Genomic DNA, 27,622 nt, shown 5'->3' with positions numbered 1-27,622 from the left:
AGTGAGCAGGAAGTGCACACTCCCCCTCCTCACTCCAACCTCCACCAGCCTGCGTGTCCAGGCGCTCTGCACTCTAGCGCCGAGAAGCTGCTGCCGGCCTCCCTGCACCTAGGGGTGGCACTGAGGGCATCCACTGGAGAGGGGGGGAATGACCATTCAGCAGAGGGCGCTATTCGCCGTAGAACACTGGTGAGTGAGTGAATGAGGACTTCAACTTCTTTGTAGCGCTTTCAGTCGAGCCGTTGGTCTCTAAGCCCTAGTTTTTTGGTACTCCGGGTTGCATTGTCAGGTCGGGACGAAGGCCGGTGCACGAAGGGCCTATGGCACAGCCCAGCTGGTGGGTCGGATTCCCTAATAATCTGGTCCCTGGGAGCTGCAGCAGCCTTGGTGGGGTGCTTAGGGCTCAGTGTGACCGACTTCAGTGCCTGGGTGGGGCACGGTCGTGCACAAGAACAACCGGGCAATCTGAGCAGGCACAGCAAGGGGGCGGTGGGCTCCTCTGAGCAGGCACTGTACATGTGGGGGGCTCCTCTGAGCAGGGACAGCACCTGGGCGGGGGGCTCCTCTGAGCAGGCAGAGCACGTGGGTGGGGGGCTCTTATGAGCAGGCACAGCAGGTGGGGGGGCTCCACTGAGCAGGCACATCACAGAAGGGAGGGCTCCTCTGAGCAGGCACAGCACGTGGGTGGGGGCTCCTTTGAACAGGCATAGCACGGTGGAGGGGGACACTGTGTATGGAGGCAGATCACGGGGGTGGGGGAGGGCATTAAAGAGGCGTTGTTTTTGTCTTCAGCAGCAGACGAGTGCTGGCGCCGGCTGCCAGTTTGTTGTTAAACTCTGACATGCGAGAGAACAAGCATTGGCATAGCCAATAGGTCTTGCCTTTGGGACCTTGTAAGTGTTTAGCCATGCAAAGGTTGATGTTGTTGCCCCAAGGATATTGTACTTCATAACTGTGAGAAGTTGGCCTGGCATATGCTGGCCACTAGTTAAAGTGGCCACCTTGCACCAGTCCAATTCGACTCCTATGGTAGATAGGTTTAAGACAACCTTTTAAAGAAAGCTATCCTAGTGGTAGCTGTGGAGAGCAGCCTTCAGGCTAAGTCTCAGAGGAATGTAAAGCAGCTTGTTTTACCTTATAATCTCTTGAATTACTAAATGAAAGGACACCACACAGGTGTATATATATCAAATATATATGTATTTATTTCTAGACACACTCTACTAATCTCTTTATGAGATTAGAAGAAAAGTACACATTCAAATGTCAACAGTTCTCAATAAATTAAGCACAAATATGGCTGGAGCCCTAGGGGCGTACCAGACCATATACTAAAAAAAAATGGGTTAACAACGACTTGCAAAATGACAAAGCCTAGGGCCTTGTGAATCGCTGGGGCTTTACTACTGCAGTGTTAGCAGGTAAGTAACTAGCCCACGGGAGACGCGTACAGTGTCTAAACACACCCGCGGGTTTCCTATTAGTTTCAATGGAGCAAGCCGCGGTTTGTATTTTAAAGTTTTAGGGCACTTCAAAGAAGTCAACAAGCAAGCCACTTACAAGGTAAGTATTTCGAGGGCCAACACACACTTGGGCACCGGAGTGCACGAGTTACCTCACCCAGGGAAGCCGGGTGCATAGGTGTCTTTTGGTGTCGGGTCGAGATGCTGTTTTCAATGGAGATCACTGAAGACTTGCTGCTTGTGACGACTGGAGAGGCGCCCGCTGGAATCCGAAGCTGGATTGAAGATGAGGAGGACCTGAAAATTGAGGGGACAGTGTTCAAGGTCACTTGCCGGTGGCCAGCAAGATGGATGACCACCGATTTCTCGTCGTTTCAGGTCGCTGATGGAGATTTGTCTCTTCGCTCGCGAGGTCCAGGAGAGATAGACTATGACCAGCAGCTGGATTCGGAGTGTCCCATGGCGTCTGCAGCTGAAGGAGGTGTCTGCAACCGGATTGGTGCCAACAAGCCTTGGCAATTGCAAGTCTCGTGTAGACTGAAGATGGACGATGATGCAGACCAGCAAGGTCTGATGGACTCTCCCAGCGAGGATAAGTGAGGGCAGGCCTGGAGCAACCAGGAGAGCCCTTGAAGTCTGTTAGAAAGTCTTCGTGGGGGTCACTAACCAACGGGCAAGCAACCGCGAAGACGCCTTCACAGGAAAAACCTCACAGGAGCCCACGGCCACTCGGGGCGAGGTAGGCAGCTGATTTTTGGTATACAACCTGCTGAGGACTTGGGCCACAAATGGTCCAATGCACAACCTCGTGGAATGTTTAGGGTTTGCACTCGACAATAGTGCACGGTCCCCGGGTATTGCTGTTCCTCGTCACTTGTGGGGTCCACTCGCCGTAGCTTCGCTGGGGACTCACCGGGGCCGTCGAGAAGTCAGGAGATCCGCTTCCGGGGCAGCAGGGACTTCAAACTCCGGCTGGAACGGGAAAGTTTGCAACCGTTGATTCAAGTTACTGGTGCCTGCCAAGCAGGGGAGTCACTCCTTGACTCCAAGGGAGATTCTTCCAAAGGTAGTGGAACATCGAAGGGCCAGGATTCTTCTTTGTAGAGCGTCGCCCAGGATTATCTGCTTTGCAATGGCAATGCTTGCTATCTTATAGTGAAGATAGGGGAGGGACTAGCTCTATGACCACTCCTCTAGGAGGGTCAGGGTAGTGGGTGGTTACACCCACTTCCCTTTGTCCAGTTTCGTGCCAGAGCAGGGGCAGGTAGCCCCTGAACCAGTTTGAGCTGGCATATGCACAGAGGAGCCTACTGCTCCCCCAGTGCAGGACTTCAAAGCACTCTAGGAGTGCACCCACCCAGCTCCAATACACTAAATCCTGTCTGGGAGGTGATAACACCTCCCTGTGACAGGATACCTTTTGTTGGGCTCCCTCCACTGCGAGTTTCGGTCAGCAGCAGGAGGGCAGTCTGTGCTGGTGGCATCCATTTTGTGGTTCCATGGCTCTTTCAGATTTCTACCGTGTTTCCACAGTAGGTACATGTCTTCCCCTCTAGAAGGGTGAGATCATACTCCCACACCAGTTACTGGTGTGGGGGTATGATTCCAAGTTGTTTGACACCAAACACGACATGTTTTGATGCAGTCATCCCAAAGTTAGCATTTACCGCGAGGTTATAATGCACTTGAGAGGATATGGTTTAACCGCATCCACAAACGGCAGCAGACTCTGCCAGCTGCACCCCCTCACATAGTAAACCAAGCACCCTGCCCTTAGGATTGATAGGGCCTACTCTAAGGGTGGCTGATAGGTTTATATGTGTGTGTATGGTGAGATATAGTGACCTATACCTCAGTGAGGAGTGCTAACACTACCTCACACAGGCTGCAGTAGCAGGCCTGTGGTGTCAGATTGTGAATGCTTCCCAGGGGTGGCATAAGATATGCTGCAGCCCCTGGTAGGCCTGTGAAGTACCAATGTGCTAGGTACCTAAGGTACCATATACTAGGGGCTCATAAGGTACCACAGTATCCAATCGCTAGTGCATCTAATATGCACACCAATCATTTAAGGGAGTAAGCAGATAGGCTGGGGTCCTGAATAGCAGGATCCCAGCCAGACTAGTCAAAAACCATGCAAACACCAGGAAAAAAGTGGGGGCTACCATATAGTCAGATTCCACCTTCCTACATGTGTCTGTGTGTATATATATGTGGATATAGGTAGCCTATACCACGGTAAGGGGTGCAATCGCACCCTTTACCTAGGCTGCAGTAGCAGACCTGTGGTGCCATTTTGGAGTGCTTCCCAGGGGTGGCATAATGCATGCTTCAGCCCATGGTAGGCCTCGGAGGTACCTATGCCCTAGGTACATAGTATTATATATACTAGGGACTTATAAGGCACTCCAGAATCCAATTAGATATGTATCTAATGTACATGCAAACCTTTTTAAAGAGGAAGCAGCTAGGCTATGGTCGTGATTAGCAGGGCCACAGCCAGACTGCTGTTGAAAAACAGTGAAACGCCAGCAAAAAGTGGGGGTACCCATGAGAAGCAGATCCTACTGTCCTACAAAGACTTCCACACACTCAAAAGCAAAGTGATCGGAGAAGTGAAGGTGATCTGACGCGATTGGAGAAAGGGTGGCCAACATGCAGGAACAGGAGCAGGCTGGAGACGAAGAATTAACACAGCTTCAACAGGATGTGATTTTCCTAAGGGACCAACAGATAGACCTCCAAGCACATACAGAGGATCTTGAAAACCGCTCTAGGCAGAACAACATCCGTGTGAAGGGTGTCCCTTCGGACGCACATGGGTCGGATATTGTTCAATACTTACAGGAGATGTTCCGTGACATTTAGATCCGCATTGACCGGGCACATAAAGTGGGGTTAAAAAGACGAGCCCCTGCACCCCCGCCAGACGTTCTAGCCTTCTTGCCAGATTATCTCCCGGACGAGCCCCCAAAATGATGGAGAATCACGGGCTACCATATAAATGAATAAATATCGACCTTGGCAGCATGAAGGTCTCTATATAGACCCCACGAACCATAACCTAGAAATGTGCTACTTTGGCCATTTTTATATCACACAGTCACTGGTGCCATAGTAACTCACACCTCCCCTGACACATCTACCTATGCCCCTCAGTTCTCATCCTCCTCAAATATAAAAATTTGCAAGGCAGCTTGGCCAACTGATGAATACAGGCCCCAGCTAGGCCCGCAGGACACAAGGGTTCGCTCTCCTGCAATGGAATCCATAAGGAAGTTGGCACGGAAACTGCAAAGTACAAAGACCAAGTTTATTAACCCTTAAGGGTGGTCCTACAATCCATACAACACCCATCAGTATTGCATAGAGTAGCACAAAGAACTTGCGTACACGGTCCCCTTTTATACACAACAGAGGGGCTCATAAGTGGGTGGATACAACATGAGGCAAAGAATATTACCTTTTATGGTCATTTTCGATACTGAATCAATATATGGGCGGAGCTGACACACTCCTTGAGCCCGCGAAAACATGGTCAAGCAAGGACTAACTGATAACAGATGTGGTCAAGCCTGGGCATGCGCCAAACGGACAAAGGAGCTATTTATAGACTGTTACTAGGCAGATTGCAAGAGCAACTAACACGAAGATAGGACTCTCCTCGTGTTGAGCACATGGAGACATGACAATACAAAATGGGGTCCAGACTTTAGTCAACATAAGACAAGAAACATGTTCTAAGGGAGGAGAATTCATGTCTTTAGTAAATGCTTAATCACATCGTCGTTTCAATTTACAACACAACCACAAACTTTCCACAGTTGCAAGAATAGCCTATGTCACACCTAGATGAGGCCGGCTGGTACATCTTCGGTTTCACAAGTATTGTATTGCTTCATTTTTTTAATTAAAGTTTCTAAGCTCGCTCAAGATGTAACCAAAGAACGCACCTTGCCCCAAAAGCACCTGTTTCAATTTCCACTTTCATGTACTCGTTCTGAGAAATGTATGATAAAAATAGTATTTCTTTCAAAATTTACGGTCAAGCATGGTTGACCATCCGATCAAACACCTGTCCACTGTGAAACCACTTCTGTGTTCTGAGTTTTAGCAACACAACTGTAGACGTGCGGTCAAGAACCTACGTCAATTGTGGTCTTATAATTCTGTCTCAAGCAGGTATAAAATGTCAACACCCAAGTGGGTGCCCAGAACTCCTTTTTTGCAGTGCCTTGTCGCTGTGGGTTCCCGGCCGGCCGTTTATCTGCTTTGGGAGTTCTAAGTCTATTCTCAGGTGGTACATCCCAATCTAGATAATATTTTTTCTCCTTTTTTAGCCTCTTCTCTTATGTTAGGTTTTTCATCCTCACTCAATTCATTGTATTTAATGAGCCTTTAAAATGTAATTCTTGGATGGTCAGTTTTCTCATTTCAGGATTGCCTTCCAGGCACCTACACATTTATTGGTAAGTATTTAGTGATTGATATTTCTAACTGATTGAACTATGATCATGTTATTCTCTCTAAGCTAATGAATAGATGAATATATTTCTTTTGCTGTGCTAATGACTTGTTGAATAAAAGTGTCACTTCAACTTTATTTCTTCATTTCACATATTTGTTCATTATTCTCAGATAAGCAGTGTTTCGGTGCCTTGTGACCACACCAGAAGGGTAACTTATTACCCTTTAACAACAGATAGACCTCCAAGAACATACGGAGGATCTTGAAAACCGCTCTAGGCAGAACAACATCTGGGTGAAGGGAGTCCCTTCGGACGCAGATGGGTTGGATATTGTTCAATAATTGCAGGAGATGTTCCGCGACATTTAGGGAGCCTCGCCAGACTTGGAGATCCGCATTGACCGGGCATAAAGTAGGGTTAAAAAGACGAGCCCCTGCCAGACATTCTAGCGTTCCTGCCAGATTATCCCCTCAAAGAACGCATCCTTCGGGAGGCTAGGGCGAAGCAACCAATCAAGTACCTGGGCCACTCTTCAACAAATCCCCAGCACTCGTATAAATCAAAATTTCAAAGCAGTTGTGACGTGTGAGTCAGAAACAACAATAGCAATAAATTTCTTGTGCGAGGTTTAGTCTTCCTTGTTCTTTATTCTCAATGGGACATCCTAGTTACAGCCAACACGTGTTTCGTCGTGTAGGGGCATTAACCCACGACTTCCTCAAGGCTATTTTCTATTCAATTGGTACTTTTAATATGTGGTTAAAATTCCAGACCACATAGGGGTCAAATCCAAGACTGGAACGTTCAAAATTCGTGGTTCCTTAGCCAGTGAAGCGTAAGTATTGCACTGAGCCAACTTATCAGTCGGTTTCCCGTTGTCTTTTCCGAAATCGGAATCCACGGACAGCTGCACTCGGCTCGCCGGATACTTTTAGATGGGAATTTGAAAAGACAACGGGAAACCGACTGATAAGTTGGCTCAGTGCAATACTTACGCTTCACTGGCTAAGGAACCACGAATTTTGAACGTTCCAGTCTTGGATTTGACCCCTATGTGGTCTGGAATTTTAACCACATATTAAAAGTACCAATTGAATAGAAAATAGCCTTGAGGAAGTCGTGGGTTAATGCCCCTACACGACGAAACACGTGTTGGCTGTAACTAGGATGTCCCATTGAAAATAAAGAACAAGGAAGACTAAACCTCGCACAAGAAATTTATTGCTATTGTTGTTTCTGACTCACACGTCACAACTGCTTTGAAATTTTGATTTATACGAGTGCTGGGGATTTGTTGAACTGTTACGTAGAGCTCTTGCTCTTCTGTGTAGAGTTGGTGGTTTCTCTATACCTTACAGCACCGTCAGATTTATTGTTTGCTAACATATAAATGTGAATTTCCCTTTTAGCGCCTAAGACACCTATGATTAATACCACTATCTTTAACTACCTGGGCCACTCCATAGCCCTCTACCAGGACTTTACCGCCATCATATTACAGAAAAGGCGAGAGTTTAGAAAGGTGATCACACATCTTCAAGACAAAGGCGTAGCATATTCCTGGGGCCATCCGTTCTGCCTGATCTTCAGGTGGGATGGTAGGCTCCACCAGATCAAATCTCTGCAGGAGGCCTTAAAGCTACTAGGACTGGCACATCATGGCCCTGAGGAGACGGCCAGTCCGGAACGCCGGACCACACGAGAGTGATGGCAGAGAGTCGGACAGAGGCACCCCACTGGGGCCCGATCCCATGGCTCTGGTGCAGGAGCGGTTGGCTGCTTTAGAGGCAGTCCTCAAGGACACAGCATCCCAAGACCGCTCATGATCTCCGAGGGGTTCGTGGCAAACAAGTGTGACACACAGGGAGATTGGGGGGGGGGGGGGGGTCTGCTGGGAGCGGGGAGTCGGTGATACTTGGGCCACATGTCCCTGCTACTTCTTTTTTCCAGGTGCACGCGATCACACCTTGCGGGTGCTGGACAATATGGGGGGGGGGGGTTGGGGGAGTTAAGGTTGGGCTTAGGGAGGGCGGGAACTGGTGTAGCTACAAACAGGAGTCCAGCTGAGACGGCTAGGGGCAGACAGGAACGGGGACGAGGGGGTAGAGAGCGCATGCCCGTATGGCGGGTGGGAAAATTCGCAGGCACAGCAATCCACCTTTGCTCATCCCCCATGATGCACTCCACACTACAAATTGTCACCCTAAATGTGAGAGGCCTGAACAATCCGAATAAATGAAAATCCATACTGTCCTACTTAAAGAATTCGGGGGCAGATGTATGCCTACTATAGGGGACCCATCTCCTCCCCAAAGATTGGCATAGGATGAGATCCTCAGCCGTTTTTTTTTCGTCAATGGATTAAAAAAAGCAGGGGTTGCCATCCTGGTGGCTAAGCGTTTTTTCGGGGCGGGTGGGAGACAAAGTAGTAGAAGTGAAAGGTCGCCTTCTAGCTTATAAGCTTTGGTTGGGGTTCGCCCCTGGTGGTGGGATCCATCTACGCGCCCAACTCGAGGCAAGAGAAATCTTTGAAAGCAGCCGTTTCTGAAGTCCTGAGTGTGCAGGAACGGTGGTTACTAGTTGGGGGGGGGGGGGGGGACCTAAACTTAGTGATGGACACTGCTGTGGACAGATCAAGCCATCGATGCTCTCAAACAGGGCAACTGTCTTCTGAAGGGAAAAACTGGCTACAGACTAGAGGGCTGGTGGACCTTTGGCGGGTGGCTCATCCACACACCTCTCAATTCTTTCTATTCACACTCACATGGTACACATGCCCGGCTCGACCACATGTTTGGCACGATGGAACTGAATGCACTGGTGGGGGACGTGGACATAACGCCGGCAGCACTTTCGGACCACGACTCATTGACAGTGACCCTGTGGGTGCCTAAGCCACGTAGCAAATCAGGGGGCTGGAGTATTCGGGAGGGCATGCTACAGAGAGCTGCGGTATGGGAGCAGATCCACAAATGCATCACAGACTATCTAGAACTGAACGACTCCCCCATCACCTCCCTGACCACCTTATGGGGGGGCCCTTAAAGCAGTGGTGTGTGGGGAATTGATAGCCATATCAGCGGCTGAAAATAGAGAAAGCAAAACCAAGAGAGAGCAGATCACAGCGCAAGTCTGAGCTCGAGAGGATACACAGTAAGACTGGGGCTCCTAGAGTTTGGAGCCAGCTGAAAGCGGCGCAAGCCCAACTGGCGGGGCTCGATTTGGACAGAGCCGAATGTGCAGCACTCTGGCTCAACACTCCTACTACATTGGGGAGATAAGACGGGGCATATATTGGCAAGCAAGTTGAGAGCCCGCACCCAGCAAACTAAGGTTCAGTCCCTCAAGTCGAGTTCAGGGGGGATAGTGGAAGGAGATGACGAGAGCGCGAAGGCCTTTCAGGCATTTTACGCCGAGCTTTATCGCAGGGACACCCCTCCAAGCTCCCGTATCATCACCTACCTACAGAGCGCAAACACAACTGCACTAGATCCAAGGCATGCAGAAGCGCTGTAGTCACCAAAAAGGGTGGAGGAAGTGATAGGGGCGATTTCGCTCCTCAAGCTAACGAAATCACCGGGGCCCGACGGCTTTTCAGCCGGGTTCTATACATCCTTTTGCCAGGTCTTCGCTCCACTCTTGACACTGCTTTTTAACTCCATTACTGGGCCTGTGGCGATTCCCCCGGAAATGCTGGCAGCTTCCATAGTGGTGCTGCCGAAACCTGGGAAAGATCAAACCCTCTGCGGCTCCTACCGCCCGGTGTCACTTCTTAATGTGGTTTGAGACTGTTCACCGGGGTGGTGGTGGCTAGGTTGGGCCCCTTCATGCCAGGCATCATTGAACCCGACAAGTCAGGCTTTATCCACAATAGACAGAGTAGCGACAACACCAAGCACATTTTACACCTCGTCGACAAAGCCCATCGTACAAACATGGACTCTCTTCTATTGTCGGTGGATGCCGAGAAGGCATTTGATAGGGTAGACTGGGACTTCTTAGACAAGACCCTGGTTCACTTTGGTCTGGGAGACCAGTTTACGGCATAGGTTTCGAGTTGCTATAGCACGTCCACGGCGACAATCTGAGTTAAACTGGGTATCATCCAGCCCATTTGATATCCAAAGGGGGACCCGGTAGGGGTGCCCGCTGTCGCCTCTCCTCTTCGCTCTATATATAGAGCTGCTGGCACAGAAGATAAGAGATAACCCCGACATCTGGGCATTCCCTTCAGAGGGGAGCGACACGCGATAAGCCTCTATGCAGACGATATCATTGCTTCCCTTGAATCTCCAGAATGATCGATCCCGGCATTTCTACAGGAACTAGAATCCTTTGGCCATGTCAGGAAGTTGATGATTATTTGGTTAAATCAGCGAGGGACAATATCTGCGCTGAGCAGGGACTCCTATGTGGGGATACAGACAATTACGTCTATCCCGTATTTGGGAATTGAACTGGCCCTGTCCGTGTCACAAACGGTCATGCTAAACTACTCCAAGTTGACCACCCAGATTAATAAGTAGCTGCTACACTGGAAACACCACCAGCTGTCACTCCTGGGACAGGTAGCAGCGATTTTAAAATGTTTATTTTTCCTAAAACATTATATCTTTTCCAGACAATACCAATATTGCCCCCACCAGGTATAATTCATAAATTACAACAGGCGATACAGCAGTTTGTTTGGACAGGGGCACGTCCCCGGATGTGTAGGGAACTGGCCTATTTACGGCCAGACGAGGGAGGCTTGGGGATCCCAAGCGTGCTGGAATACTTTAGAGCGGCACAGCTCAGATACTTCGTAGAATGGAACAGACCGGAATCTGAAAAGAGATGGCTGTTCCAAGACAGGGCGATAGCAAAACTCTTCCTCCAGAAAGTCCCTTTCCTAAAGAGGGCAGATAGGCCCTTAAATCTCCGGGGCTCACCCATAATGCACACACTACTCGGGGTCTGGGATGGGGTCGCTACTAAAAGAGGATTGTCATCTTCCCACTCCCCTATGACTCCTTTGCTGGACAACAGGGAATTTACAACTGGGTTGGGCGAAAGGGCATTCGCGGGTTGGTGGGGGGATTGAATGTAAAGCGGCAGGACACCTCTTTGGCCTAGAGGGGATTATTTCATTTCACGAACTAAGGTTAGAATATGGCCTTCCTAAAACAGAGGTTTCATTACCTGCAGTTCCGGCACTTGCTCCTCCAAACAGATGTGCAGCCAAAAGTGAGCAGAAAGCTGACAAAATATGAAAGATGGCTACTGACAAAGAATACAGACAAGAAAATTCTTCGAACTGTATGACATGTTGCGCCTCAGGTTCCCGAAGCGCCCATAGCCAGCCAGAGAAGGTGGGCGAGGGAACTGGGAAGGGACCTTACAGGAAAAGAATGGAAAGACCTCTACTACCGGGCCAACCGCACTGCGCGCAACACAGCTAGCAGGGAGACTGCAGTCAAGATAGCCACGAACTTGTACCTGACGCTGGTCCGTCTTAACAAAGGGAACCCAGACCGTAGCCTGACTTGTTGGCGGGGTTCGGGGAGGAGGGCACACTGGTGCATCTGCTTTCGGAGTGCAAGGAACTATCAGGATACTGGACTGTGATCCTAGATGATGTGCACCTGACAATTCAAGACCCAAATCCCGAGGTTTCCGGTCTATTTGGTGCTCGGACTGCCCAATCCCTTGACATACCCTTTAGTATCTAGGAGGGGAAAACAGATTGGACTGGTACTGGGAGCGGCGCTTTAAAACATCTTATCACATTGTGGGATGCAGACAAGGCTGACGTATACAGGGTGGTTACACAGGTTGTGACACATCTTGGGGATGGAACGGATACAGGCTTCCCTCACCAACTCCACGGTAAGCTTTAATGAAGTTTGGCAGCCGATAGTCTCTGTTGGCTACTGAAATGAATGAAAACACATGCCTGGGGTATCTTCACCTCCTCCGACTCACAGCTCCGGATAAACCATCTAAGGCATCATGATCTATACCCTCGCTCTTGCCAGATATAGTGTTAAAAATTGAGATGGGCTTCAAGCACACCCGTTCATGGGTGGGAAGGGGGGTGGGGGATTGTGTTCTCCTTGGTTCCTCTTTTTTTCCTTCTCCCTTCTCTGACATTGCTGTATAATCGAGAATTGTATGATCCCAGAACATGCAGAGACTTTATGAAGTACCTCACTGCAGCTGGTGGGGCCAAGTTAGATGGCCCCTGCACACAGACCACAGATGTTAATATGTATGCCCAGAAGGGGGCAGTAATAATCAGGACTGGAAGAAATTATTAGCAATGTATGTTGTTTCTTTGCTGCACTATGTCCATAAAAACGAAGTTAAACCTAAAACCGAGACAAAGCACCAGCGCTAACCCTTTTACAAAACAACAATCCAGGAATACTAAAACCCAGCCTCTCCGTTCCTTCCAACACATCTCACACAATGAATTTATGGACCTGGTCAAAGCAGGGCAGCCCTTCTGACCTGTGTCCACAACAAACTTTCAAGACCATTCTTTTAACAACCTCTGCTGCCACTCCAGTAAGAAGAATCTTCAATGTTTCCTTAACTACTGGAATATTTTCCAGAAGAACTCAGTCATACATACGCCCTTCACTGAGGAAAACAAACTTGGACCCGCTGAACCCTGACCACTACAGACCCATTACAAATGGACCTTTCCTGGGCAAACTGATAGAAAGAGTACCGTTTGCCCAGATGTCACAATTCATTGACGAGAATGACATACTTTCAGACTTCCAAACAGGTTTCCATCTGGGAAGAGGCACAGAATCTGCCCTCCTTGCCGTCTGGGATGAACTGAAGAACACAGTAGAGTGCAATGTGGTTCTCCTCTTGGACCACTCGGCTGCCTTTGACTTGGTGGACCATGACACTCTGAAACAAAGACTCTATGAAGCCGGCATCAAGGGGACTGCTCTAGACTGGATCGCGTCCTACCTTTGAAACAGAGCTAATGTCATCCATACCCCATCTTTCTCATCCAAACCATACTCCACAAAAACATGGGTCCCTCAAGGCTCCCTCATCTCGCCCATGCTTTTAAACATCTACATGAAGTCATTACCGGTACTGATCAATCAATTTCACCTCACGTGCTATAACTATACAGATGATACATGAATACTCCTTCAACTGGAAAGCCCCAAAGACTTTGGAAACTGCCCAATTTTCAGTTGTCTCAGAGCCGTGGATCAGTGGATGACTTGAAGCCGCCTCAAATTGAATGCTTCCAAAACGGAAATATTCAAGTGTGGCGATTGGAAACATTATGATCCACTTGCTGCCTGGCCTGATGAACTGGGATCACCACCTAAGTATCGAAGGAAGTGAGAAATCTCGGAATGACCATGGACTCTGAGCTATCAATGAATACCCAAGAGGACAAACTAGCAAGATCAAGCTTTGTCACTATAAAAACTCTGCGACGAATTTTCCCTCATTTGGGATTTCCACACAAGGTCCAAGCTACCATCTCCTTTGTTCTTTCCAAACTCTATTACGTCAATAGCCTCTACCACGGATCACCTTTAACGACAATGCAAAGGCTACAACGGATTCAGAACTCGGCTGCCAGACTACTCTTGCACATCAAACCGCGAGACCACGTCTCACCTGCCTTGAAAGCCCTGCATTGGTTACCAGTTGCGAGAAGATCCACGTTCAAGCTGCTTTGTATCACTCACAAAGCAATACATGGAATGGGACCGCTCTTCATCAGGAATGAAATCACCAAACAAATTCAATAAAGGAACCTTCGCACTGAAATGGCACCTCGCCTCAAAATCCCAAGATACAAGAAAAAAAAACATGGGGGGCACATCCTTCTCTGTGCAAGCAGCCAAACTATGGAACTCTTTACCCCCCCGCCCCCTAACATAAGATACACGGACAGCCAACTTATCTTCAGAAAACTACTCCAGAATTGGCTCTTCCCCACATAAGCACCATATGCAAATAGAAATGTACAGTATATCCCTCTGTATATAATCATTTATTATTACTATAGATATGTACCTATCTTTGTGTATTGCTTTGTTTAAACATGTAGAATAATTACGTAAATTAAAATGCAATAACACTTGAAAACCGGAGTTTATCTGGTATCTGGTGCATCTTTGGTCTACATGTACTTCTTCCATTGTGCATTTATGTACCTTTCATGTACTTGGATCTGTGTGTTTGTTACTTTTCCTCCTGAAAAGCATATACAATGCACTACCCTATTTCTCATCCTGTACCTCTATCAATATCTTTAATCTACATATGGATCTATATATTTATCACTTTCTTCTAATTCAGCATATCCAATGCACTACCCTATTTCTCACCCTAAACTTCTCTCAATATATCTTCTAACCCAACTTTGACTCATCTCAAACTTCTTTCTACTACTCTTTCCAATGCACTGCCCTATTTCTCACCTTATACATCTATCGATATATCCTCAACACCCACTCTCTCATTTATTCCAAACACCATACCACTACTATGATCCCCAAAATAACCCTTTCTAGACTCTCCCCTACTCTACCCCTCCTTGAATCATCTGACACCTTTTACTATACCGATCCCCCAAACAAACCTTTCTAAACTCTTCCCTCTGACTCTTCCCCTCCACAACCCCTTTTTACTCATCCAAAAGCCTCCTCCTGCTGCTATGACCTCCCCAAAAAATCAAAATCCTTCACTCTCCTATCCCTTCACTATCCTTTTCAATTAAAATAACAGACTAACATGTTCACTTCTCAAATTTCATATTCCTCTATACTAATTCACCACTAATCCTTTATGGGTCCCAGAGTAGCGTGCTACTCGACAAAAAGTGCTTCAACACCTCATCAGAGGTAAGCAAGCAAATAAATGCAAACCTTTTCCCACTTCTATCCCTTCGCTACCTTTCTCTATCCAACTGAATAACGCATCCACTGCTCAAACTACTTTCATATTTCACTCTACTAATTTTCAACACTAATCCTTTATGGGTTTCAGAGTAGCGTGCTACTTGCCAATAACTCGCTTCAATACCCCATCAGGGTTACAAGCGATATATAAATGCAAACCTTTTCCCTATTCTACCCCTCCCCAACCTTTCTCGATCCAAATAACTGACTAACATATCCACCACTCAAATTACTTTCATATTTCACTATACTAATTCAACACTAATTCTTATAGGTTCCAGAGTAGCGTGCTACTCATCAAAAAAAGCGCTTCATACCCCATCTGGGATAGCAAGCGCTATATAAATACAAACCTCTTTCCCTCTTCTATCCTGCTGCTACCCTTCTCTATCCAAATGACAAACATTTCCACCACTCAAATGACTTCATATTTCACTATACTAATTTTCAACACTAATCCTTTATGGTTTCCAGAGTAGCGTGCTACTCGCCAGAAAAGTGTTTTAACACCCCATCAGGGGTAACAAGCGCTATATAAATACAAACCTTTTTTCCTCTTCTATCCTTCCGAATCCAAATAACTGACTAACTTAACAACCACTTTAGTTACTTTCATATTTCACTATACTAATTCAGCACTAATCCTTTATGGGTCCCGGAGTAGCGTGCTACTCACTGAAAGTGCTTCGATGCCTCGTCTGGGGTAGTAAGCGCTGTATAAATGCAATTACAATACAATTACAATGAACATTGTAGTAGATTTTGTGTACATGATGGCATTGATGTACACGTGACACCCCCTCCCAGTACAAGGTTCTATGAGTATGGACTTTCTTAGCTCCATTTCTTTCCCTTTGGATTCCCATAATGATTCAGTGGGAGTCCACAGAAGACAAATTGTTAAAATGTTGGCTGATGCCATTTTTGATGTGATTGTGTTTCACTGTTATTCTTACATCTTTTTTTAATTGCACTGGTAGATTTGTCGGCCAACTAAGTGATTTTCCTCTTGTTTTACTTGCTGCTTATAGAATCATGGAGGCATGGGTATATTCTACATCAGTGGTTCCTATCCTGTGGTCCTGGGACATAATTATGCCCCTAGAGTTTGGGTTATTGGAATACAGATTAGAGGGCCTTGTCAGTGGGTGAATTGAATGTTGAAGTTTTAAGATAACAAGTAGTTTGGTTAACAAGCTGGTTAGAATGGAGATTGCCTCTCCCTCTTCTCTTCCTCAAGGTATGCAATAAATGCTCACGTTGTTTCTTCTTTTTCCTTTATGTTAGTCTTTCTAGGCTTGACAGAGCTTGTGGACTTTGAATTTAAGTTTTAGCCCTCCAGAAGAAAAATGTTTTATTTTGTATGAATTTAATTTATTCTATTTTCAATGTTGTTGAGTTTTCCTTCTACTGATTGTATGTCATCTGAGGTTAATGTCAGGAAAAACTTCAATGATCCGACTCCACTCATTCTCTCCTATAGCATGGGTTCACCACTTATTTTCCAAGGGACAATTAAATTACATGTAGCTCATTGGTTTCTTGTTTTGAGAGTTACTTGTATCTGGCTTCTTTTAGTAGGTGGGATGCTGAAAGCATGATTCGTTCCTTCAGCCTTGTTTTCTTCTTGGGTGTTGATTTTCACCATTGACATAAATAAAGTTCTGCTTCATTGACATTTGTTGCATTTCTTCTGAAGATAGGATGAGTCTGTAGAGTTAGTAGGCACTCATCTTCTCTCTCAGCTTAACTGTTGGGTGTTACTTGGGTCAGTGGGTAGCTGGAGAACTGGTAGGCTTTCTTACAAAGTTTCTCAGTGAATTTGGAGCAGCTGAGGGATGGTAGTTCCAACGTGGCTAGTGCTATTTCAGCGTATCAGCAGACCGGGTTTAGGATTAGAGTATTCGTGCTATCTGCCACTATTGTCTGACATTTTAACATGTTTGTGTTATCTGGAAGTAGGGATCTGTGGTGGCTGTCACTCTCAACTCAGATGATTAAGGAGAGTGAGATCTAGAAGAAGTGTACCAGGCCTTTTTATTTGGTGATCAAGCTCAGTAAAAATCCACTTATTTAAGAGGATTAGGTTTGTGTCAGGATTTACGGGCATAAGCTATCAGATTTTCAAAGATGGCTGCCACTGTGAAGATTATCGAGCAGTGGTTGATCATTCCAGATTGGCTAGCGCTGTTTCGCTTGTTTCTGAACCACTTAGCGCTGCTTTAGCGAGTCTGTGGTATCTGGCACTATTAGAGCTGGTGAGCAAGCAGCCAGTTGTTATAAGCCATGCTGGATGACTGAGAAACACTAAGGAGAGGTCAAATTATGCGGCAGGGTTGACTAAATTATGCACCTAGAAAAGACAAATTATGCAGCGTAATGTCATATTTTCTGATCGTGTTGATTTGTTATTTTGTTATTTTTACACTTCTTAACACTGTCTGAGCATAGGTTGCAGCTCATTAGTTCCTAGTTTAACACCTGAACATAGCCATAAGCAACAGAACGGTGACCAGTTACCCTTTGCAAAGGGCCTTCAACCGGGTGGGAACTCGTGTTTCTGCGCCTTAATTAACTTCTGAACCTTTTAATCTGGAAACTATTTTTTTAAATAAAATGTGCAGATTTTGTAGCAGAAACTGGATTATGTGGTAAATGCGGCAGATCTATAATTATTCAAAAGACTCTGCTGCACAATTGAATAATTCCAGTGGCCAGGTCTATAACGGTTGCCCCGGTCAGGGACATCAGGTCTCTCTTGAGTGACTAATGCCAGTATCTTCTGATATCCAATAAGCATTTATGACAAAAGTCTGATCCTGATGGGCAAATAGAGAGTGACAAGCAGTTAGTACTGAAAAGAGGGCTGGTGGGTGCAAGGTAGTAGTTAATTGTGATGTGGGTGAGCGTTGGGATTGCAAGGTGAATGCTTGGGGTGAAGGACTAAGTGAGTGGCCTGATCTGGACAAATCGAGTGCCAAATGTGGCTGACCCGATGCAGCACCGGATGGAGGACCTAAATCCTTATTCTCCTTGTAATTGCTTCTTAAAGTGTCAGGAATCTATATTGGTAAATGTTGTGAGTCGTAGGATTGAATAAGCAACACAATAAGGAACTTAAAGGCTCATTTTAGACTGCCCACAAATAATTAAGCCAAAACTGGACTATCTTTAACACTCTTGCACCATAATAAATAGGCTTTTCCTGGAACACATAGTGGCAAATTGGATGGAGCTTGGTGGAGTAACCTCCAGAGTAAAACAAGCATTTGCAATGAAATAGGTCTCGCATTCACGCGGGTTTGAGCTATTGGCATTGTAAATGACAATGCCTTTTATTTATGTTTTGGGTTTTAAAACATAAATCAAAGGCGTTGTCATTGACAATACTAATAGCTTAAACTCTCGCAAACGTGAGACCTATTGCATTGCAATAAAGGGCCTTCTCGACCGCTTGTTAGATTGTAAATATTAGAGGAAGAGACCGGCCTGCGACTTCTTCAAAGTGATAAATAGTGCAGTGAAGAAGATGTGTAAGTGTTGTAAAATACACAGACACAAAGTGTGAAGTGAGAGTTACATATGATCTGAGCTATAAACACTAACAAAGTGCTCCAACGCATTTTACTCTCTATGATTACACTGTCATGGCTCAGGACGATGAGCGGGAGAGGGGCCATTTCCTGCCCTCTCCGTGATTTGAGTGTGCAGTGTGGCACTGTGTAATGTCATTGCTATATTTGGCCTAATAAAAAAACACCCCAGCTGTAGTAGGGCCCTGGTCTCACCTCCTGGTGCAGGGTGGGCTGTGCTTTATGGCGGGTATGGAGGGAGGGATTGTCTCGGCCGCAGCTCTGGCTTCGTACAGTGCCCCTGCTATTACTAGTGAGCTAGAGGCGCTGAGGTGGTGGTATTGGAATTGGTGGTGGTGGTTGTATTGGCGGTGGTGATAGTGGTCGTATTGTTGGTGGTGGTATTGGAGATGGTGGTGGTGGTGTTAATAAAACAGGCTTTTGAAAACAACCCGTCAGGTGGCTTTAGTACAGATGCCATGTAACACAGATTTGCTGTTGTCAGCTTCAGCTCATTAGTACAGGATTCATGTGCTACCCGGAATTCACATAGCTCAATTTGCGAATCATTTCTAAATCCATTTTAATCGGAGGGGTGGTTGAAACAGATATGAGATAATGCTGGGTTAAAGGGATTTAAAGCAGGCACCCTTGTTACGGGGGCGGCCTCGCTGCTTAAAAAAACACAAGCGATTTAAGCTGAAGCAGCGCATGTCCGGCCTGCAGTAAGAGAAACTCAATAAAGTAAATAGTGCTTACAGATTAAATAACAGGTCCCGCGTAGCTACTGAAGTAAAAGGGCCAGTCGCCATGGGAAGGTATAAATGAAGACAAGGCCGTACTGAGGAGAGACTAATAGGCCTATTAATGAATCCGAAGGCAGCATTTATGATAGATAATGACAAGCCAATGAAAATGAGGGAGGAGAGTGGGCGCGGCTTGTCTCCCATACTCTACTACAGCAGTCTCAGAGCGAGAAGTGCATGTGCGCTGCCGCTAGGCTTGACCTAAAGAGTTTTTAAATCTGGTGCTGCTTGTGGAAATATTCTCCCCTCATGGCTCCCAGAGGAGCTAGGCTACTCCCTCTGCAGAAAGGTAGCAGCAGTGACTTGAATAATGATATTCACAAAGGGCATTAAAGCAGTGTAATTGAACGTAAGTAGGAGTTTTCTTCTACTGTGGGTCTGACCTCTTGTGCTGCCCTCTTTGTATTGGAAATTTTAAGTTGAGGTCATTTCCTTATATTTAGAAGTCTCATGTGGTCGTCCTGGAACCAGGGTCACCCAGTTAATTCAGGAAAAACACCATTTGACAGTGACCAAGTGGAGCATTTCTGTCAGTGAAGTTGGGTTAGCTTCTCCAGTATTTAAAGCCCATTATCCTGATGACCAGCCCTTTGTGGTGAGTTTTTTTCCGCAAATGTGTCTCTCTATGCTAGCAACTCTGCAATAATAAAAGCAGCTCTTGTTTGAGGAATAAAATTGATTCAGGGGTTTCATAGTGTTTACTGGGAGGAAGTCCTTATGGAAGACTGGAGGCAAAAGACCTTAAGCGAGACCTCTGCCATTGGTTCAGATTTTAATAGCATGTTCGTAGGTGAGGTTCGTCTTGCATAATCATCCAGGATTACAAGGGGAGAAATGTCTGTCTGGGTTTTTTAAATGTTTTCTGAATTTATTGAAATATTCTCACATAGCAGCTCTGGTGGCGTAGGAGAGGACTGACTTGCCTTAGTATATTGTAGTTTTGGAGTGATATGAGATGGCTCAGTTGATGGATTTGAAGCACTGCTAATGTGCTCAGACAATTTATTAAATATTCATTGCTTTATGGAATGGTAGTTCATAAAGTCAATCAGAGCCTGGCTTCCTTCAAACTGTGCTTCCAGTTATCTGTTGCTTGGGGTCTGAGTGAATGGAGGAACCCTTCACAGGGTAAACTGGTCCTTACAGTCAGTTGTCAAGTTAGGAGAGATTACTGGTGCTGGAGTTGATCTGAAAACCAATTAAGAGTAGTGTTCAAAGGGCACCATACTTAGAAGCTGTATCTCAAAACTGGGCTGTTGTGATCAGGAATTATGATTGTGGGCAGCGCCCACCTAACCTGCAAGGACACTGTGTTTTACTTTTAGGTTCCAACTGTCACTTCAGTGATCCGTATATGTTCTGAAGCTTTCCTCCCTCAGTGTCTCTCCCCTCTTCACAGTAGCTCCTTCCTCATCCCACTTTTCTGTCTTGTAGCCACCTGGCTGTGACAAACTCAGACATTTGTTTCTCATTCACAGAATCGAGGAGCTGATGAACAGACCTACAGGGCCCCTGCACCAAAATACTCCTGAGCAGCATTGCCAGAAGAAAAAACTGTATCCGTGCGAAGAGTCTGCAAAAACATCCACTTGGAAGCTTGATCTGTTTACACGCTCTACAATACATTCTGGGGAAAAACAGTGAACTAGCTTAAGCAAGACCTTCATACAGAGCTCATCTTTAGGGACAGTTTGATGCTCCATACAATGAATAATCTTAACCCGTCTACAGTGTGAGAAATGTTTGCTTAGAGCTTGCATCGATATGTTCCGCAGAGGTTTTGTTCTGGCAAGAAACCATATTTGTGTACAGAGTCAGAGAAAATCCTCACTCAGAGCTCATATCTGTACATGCATCAGATGATCCATACGAGACTGAAGCATAGATGTGCGCAGAGTGTGACTTCATTTTCATTGTAATATCAGATTAGGGCAAGCATCAGAATATCCATACTCTGGAGAAACGATACCATTGTAAAGAGGATTAGAAGAGCTTGACTCATCAACGAAATCGGGTGAATTACCATAGGTTTAATATATGGGAGACCTAGTAGTGTACATAATGTGAGGAAAGCTGCACTACGGGCTCTTTGTTATACATGCATCAAAATATTTGTTCTGAGGATATGTCATACCAGTGTATGGAATGTGGGAAAAGTTTCACTGAGACAAAGAGAATCGGAGAATTCATTGAGGTGAGAAACCTTATCAGGGAGAAACACTTTGCATAGGGTTTCTCACCAGTATGGATTCTATATGTACTGAATGAGGACAGGCTTCACTCGTAAGACAAATATGTTAAGTCACCAAAGAATCCTCACTGGTAAGAAACCCTGTTGGTGCACAGAATGTGGGGAACACTTCACTCTGACAAGCGCACTAATCATACATCAGAGAATACATACTGGTGAGAACCCCTACAACTGCACTGAATGTGGAAAAAGCTTCAGTGAGCAGCGTAGGCTGGTGAAGCATCAGAAAATCCATACTGGTGAGAAACCCTTTCAATGTACAGAATGTGGAAAAAGCTTCACTCGGGCAAGTGCACTGCTTGTTCATCAGAGAATCCATACTGGTGAGAAACCCTATCAGTGTACCGAATGTGGGAGAAGCTTCAGCGCAACGTACAAGCTGGTGCAGCATCAGAGAATCCATACTGGTGAGAAACCCTACTACTGTGCTGAATGTGGCAAAAGCTTCAGTGTGAAGTACATCTTGAAGCGGCATCAGAGAATCCATGCTAGTGAGAAACCCTACCACTGTGCTGAATGTGACAAATGTTTCAGTGTGAAGTGCTACCTGGTGCAGCATCAGAGAATCCATACAGGTGAGAAACCCTTCCAGTGTACAGAGTGTGGGAAAAGCTATTTTCATAGATCCCATTTGTTGATACATCAGAGAATGCATACTGGTGAGAAACCATATCAGTGTACAGAATGTGAGAAAAGCTTCAGTATAAAGCACACCTTGGTGCAGCATCAGAGAATCCACACTGGTGAGAAACCCATTCAATGTACAGAATGTGGAAAACGCTTCCGTATAAAGAGCACACTGTTGTCACACCAGAGAATCCATACTGGTGAGAAACCCATTCAGTGTACAGAATGTGGGATAAGCTTCACTCAAGCGAGCACACTGCTAGTACATCAGAGAATCCATACTGGAGAGAAATCCAATCAATGTACAGAATGTGGGAAAAAGTTCACTCAGAAGATAAGCCTTTTGGCACATCAGAGAATCCATACTGGTGAGAAACCCTATCAATGTACAGAATGTGGGAAAAGCTTCAGTGTAAAGAGCACCTTGGTGCGGCATCAGAGAATCCATACTGGTGAAAATCCCTATCAATGTACCAAATGTGGAGAACGCTTCCGTTTAAAGAGCATACTGTTGTCACACCAGAGAATCCATACTAGTGAGAAACCCATTCAGTGTACAGAATGTGGGAGAAGCTTCAGCGTGACGTACAAGCTGGTGCAGCATCAGAGAATCCATACTGGTGAGCAACCCTACTACTGTGCTGAATGTGGCAAAACCTTCAGTGTGAAGTACACTTGGAAGCGGCATCAGAGAATCCATACTAGTGAGAAACCCTACCACTGTGCTGAATGTGACAAATGTTTCAGTGTGGAGCGCTACCTGGTGCAGCATCAGAGAATCCATACAGGTGAGAAACCCTTCCAGTGTACAGAGTGTGGGAAAAGCTATGTTCATAGAGCCCATTTGTTGATACATCAGAGAATGCATACTGGTGAGAAACCCTATCAGTGTACAGAATGTGAGAAAAGCTTCAGTGTAAAGCAAACCTTGGTGCAGCATCAGAGAATGCATACTGGTGAGAAACCCTATCAGTGTACAGAATGTGGGAGAAGCTTCAGTATAAAGCACACCTTGGTGCAGCATCAGAGAATCCATACAGGTGAGAAACCCTTCCAGTGTACAGAGTGTGGGAAAAGCTATGTTCATAGAGCCCATTTGTTGATACATCAGAGAATGCATACTGGTGAGAAACCCCATCAGTGTACAGAATGTGGGAGAAGCTTCAGTGTAAAGCACACCTTGGTGCAGCATCAGAGAATCCATACAGGTGAGAAACCCTTTCAGTGTACAGAGTGTGGTAAAGGCTTCAGTGTAAAGAGAACACTATTGTCACACCAGAGAATCCATACTGGAGAGAAACCATTTCCAAGTACAGAATGTAGAAGAAGCTTCACTCAGAAGAAAAGGCTTTTGGTACATCAGAGAATCCATAGTGGTGAAAACCCCACAACTGTACAGAATGTGGAAAACGATTTATTGAAGGGGGAGAACTGGTGAAGCATAAGAGTCCATACTGGTGAGAAACCGCATCATTGTAGAAAGTGGGAGAAAAGTTTCACTCTTATGAAAAATATGTTCAGTCATCAAAGAATCTACAAAGGCGGATGTAGTGTGGGTAATGTGAGAGTAATCCACACTGCTGAGAAACCCTGTTTGGGCACAGAATTTGGAGAAAGTTTCACTCAGACAAGCAAACTGTTCGCACATCAGATGATCCATACTGGTGAGAAACCCTGCCACTGCACAGAGTGTGGTAACAGCTGCAGTAAGAAGTGCAACATAGTAACTTTGAAGAACCCATCTCTCCAAACTGAATTTAACATCAAGGAGATTCAGCGATGATAGTCTATGGGATTCCCTGACTGACATATTGCAACATAAGTCAAGCACATTTTGGAACATGATCTTTCCAAGCATGAGTGCAGTTAGGAAATTTGTTTCATATCCAATCTCACATTATGTTTGGTAATCTTACAAACAGGAGTTGTATAATAATTGGTAGGTGTAGTAAAGTGATGTACCTTGAAATACTTGGACGTTTTGAGAGTAGCCTCCTAAAAGAATAACAGTTATCACAACGAAGAAAGATTGAAAATTGTCATGGTCAGGAAGCTAAGACCTCATGAAATGAAATGCAAATATTTATTCTTAGTATGGTATGATCTCTTGCTTCAGTTAGTTCATTGAAGGGCCACTGCACTGAATCAATTGCTCTGTCGTAGGGCTTATGGTCACATAACAGGAAGCGCTGGCGGTTGTAGATGAAAATGGGGCCAATCCTGTCCCTGGACCTAGAGGCCTGTGGGGGCAAAGACACAAGATGTTGTGATCTCCAAGGAGTGGAAACGGCATTCACTCTCATCCACATGTACTTATATCGCCCCTCGTCTGCTGCAGGGGCGGTATTGATCCAGCTACTCAGTGGCAGAGATAGACAGTGACCAACCTCGGACCTCGATTTGGGGAGGTAGTATGCTGTTTTTTGGGATGCCCAGGGGTGTCCTTATCCGAGTTCAAGTGCATTGCCCATTATCATTAACCTGGTCCGTGTCTGTTTTTGAGGTGGTTCAAGACCGAGATCCCTAGTTAATCACTGTGATGTTTGCTGTAATCTGCTAGTTTATCAGCCCTTCGCTTGTCAGTGGCATGAGCAATGTGTCATCTCTGTTGAGCATGAGAAGGTATTCAGGTCCTATCTATTTTTTATATAGGCGGTCTTACCATGGCATATGGCGGAAAGCCATCGGAGTTGGAGATTTGGTGATGGTCTTCTTGGCGCACAATGCTATTCCCCACTTAAGGGAATATGGTGTGGCAAGGAGTGTGGTGGTGCATCCATCTGTCATACCTTGTGGAGATCTGATCGAGGAGAGGGGCCTGCACCCTCCAGAGGAGAGGTGGTCTTTAGTTAAAGTTTATATGTGACCATAGAGCCACAGTAGAGGATGGTGTGCTCGTCCCCCTTGTGTGTAGACTTCCTCATCCCCGACTTTGTGGTCAGCCATACCATGCATTGGCTTTTTAGGTTGAGTAGCCACTCTTATTGGCTTCAAAGTGGGGGTGGTTGGTCGTGGTGGTCAGAGAATGGGGGGGCAAATTTGAAGAGAAGGTAGCTCCGATGCGGTTTGTGGCCCTGTGAATGCTGTGGCGTAATCCTTCCACTGTCAAGTGATAGACGTCAGTGTTATCAGAGTAGATTATTATTGACCTTTAAACAGGTGTTTGACAAATGGAGAAATTGCAAATGACCACACAAATATTAAGGTCTAATGAGGTTTGTATCGAGTCTAAGGGAAAAGGAAAAATTCCCAAGCCATGTATAAGGGATTTACAAGTCTCTCAGGTGAATAGGAAATATGAATCTGGAAAAAAACAGCTCACTCCTAAAAGAAAGATACTAGATCTCCTTTACCAAGTTTCATAAGAACCTCTGTGTCCAAGCATTTCCTGTCAGCCAATGATGGAAAGACAATCCAGCAGAGTATCCCAGTAGATGATCCAGCAAAAGCAAGTGGTGATTTAGGGGGATGAAACAGTATGGATATCACTGACTCGACAAGCTCAGGCTTCAGAACAGAAGTAGTGACTGGTGTTCAAAGCACATGAAATATTTGTAGATGACACACTAAGCTGCAATGAGTGAAATCATTGTTAAAGAAATCTCTCCCTTCTTATTCTCAACAGGTGAAACTATAAATCCAACAATGTCCTCTGCCTCATTGAGTGTAATATTGCTTATGCAAGGCACTCTAAAAAGTATTTTATAAGTGCTGGTTGTACTAGATAAAAATCAACAGTACCAAATAAAAATCAACAGACCCACACATTTCAACAGCAAAATATAACTAGGGAATTAATAAAGGTGAACATTTGCTGACTTACTTTAATAAGACCAGTAAACCAGTCTCTAGAAAACTTGCATAATGTTTTGTCAGGAAATTTGGTAGAAGACCATGTTTCAGATGTCGAAATGGGACGGAACATATCTCTTACTGGTCAATGGTGGTTACCTTGCACTTTATAACTGTGGGTAACGGAACCTCTCTTCAAAATTGCATCAGCAGGGGCACACGAAATTGAAAAAAGAGCCTCTGTGCAAAAAGTGGCATGCAAGAGAAGAATAAAGAATGGTTAATGCCAGCAGTTCTCGGTGCCATATTTTAAATGGAGCTAATTTGGATACTTGTAAAATAATTTTTTAACTTGACTGGCTCTCCTTGCACTGTGTTTATATAGATCTAAAATTCTTTATTTTACTGTATTGAATTATGAAATATGGTTTAGACCATTGCTAAGATTTATTTTGAACTTCCACCATGCTATAGATCTTTAAAACGTACCAAAGACTTATTTTCCTAACCTATGTTCATACTGAATGAACGTATTTATTTATATTTGAGGTATTTGTCAAATGGGAGTGAATTGGTTTCATAAGAAGCACTTTTGAAATATTATTTTAAGTTTACTAAAACCGCAGATGAATCTGTAATTTTTGAACGGGTATTAATGCCTAAATTCAATACATACCATTAATAGAAATGTGGTGTGTATCTGTATTATCAATGACTGATGCCCCTGTACATGATTACATTGTCATTTCCTAGAATGAATTAAAATGTAGGTGTTAATTTTGGGATCATTCAGAGTAATTAACATAATACCATTGTATAAAAAAAAATTAATAAATATTTAATTTGAGTAATGGTTTTTATGGTATGGATGAAGTAATGTTTATCATAAGCTACTGTCACTACAATAAATGTATCTAATTTAACAGCCGTGAAAAAGCCATTTTGTTGTGATAGTATCGAAGTAAACATTACATTCACATGTGTGAATACTATGAAAAGGAAGAGTTGAAATAGTGTCATTGTCTTCAATCTTTGACTTGAAGAGACAATTGGAACTATAAAGAGATTAAGACATGGACAACTGACCATGTATTATATTTCACTTTATTTTACTTATTTTCTCAGCAAAGCTTTTAAATGTATACCATGTTATCCTCCTGCAGGAGATTTAGCTCCAAGACAACCCGAATATTGATGGTATTGTATCAATATGTAAACCCAGCCATGTTAGGTGAGACGGTTGATTATGTGGAGGCCTTTTAACATTGATATACACACAAAAAATAAGAAAAGTAAGAAGGATAGAAAGAGTAAGTATGTGGGCACAAATATCAGTGGTTGAAATTCAGGTAAAACAAAATCGAACTGAAATGTTAATCTTAGCTAATGTATGTCTCCATAAGGATATAAAGTCAGTTTTATAATATCCCTCTCACTAACATTTCAGCTGTTGCATCCTCAATTGAGTCTAGCATTATTTGTGATTGGTTGAGCAGAAGTGACTTAATAAGCTTAAATGGTCGCTCTGCCCATGTTAATCCAGCTAGTCCGACTTTTAGGTTTTGCACTCATCACTATTGAGTTGACTGTTTTTGTCCCCTGCGATACATTTAACCTATTTTGTTATTATAATATAATGCATTGTGAAGGGAGTGGTTTGGGGTTTTACAAGGAACACTTATATTAAAGGAATAATTTTTAATAGAAAA

The 27,622-nt window shown here is 44.8% G+C and overlaps 1 pseudogene across 1 annotated transcript; it reads left to right on the top strand.

Moving 5' to 3' along the window:
* LOC146830268 (uncharacterized) lies at nucleotides 1-27,622 on the top strand (annotated as a pseudogene). The gene is made up of 2 exons (XR_014961403.1): nucleotides 1-189; nucleotides 20,722-27,622. The product of XR_014961403.1 is annotated as an uncharacterized LOC146830268 (transcript).

Source organism: Triturus cristatus, chromosome 5_1, assembly GCF_964204655.1.
Source record: "Triturus cristatus chromosome 5_1, aTriCri1.1, whole genome shotgun sequence".
Classification (NCBI taxonomy): domain Eukaryota; kingdom Metazoa; phylum Chordata; class Amphibia; order Caudata; family Salamandridae; genus Triturus; species Triturus cristatus.
Note: the sequence above shows the minus strand (reverse complement) of the source record. Positions and strands in the feature narration are given on the sequence as shown.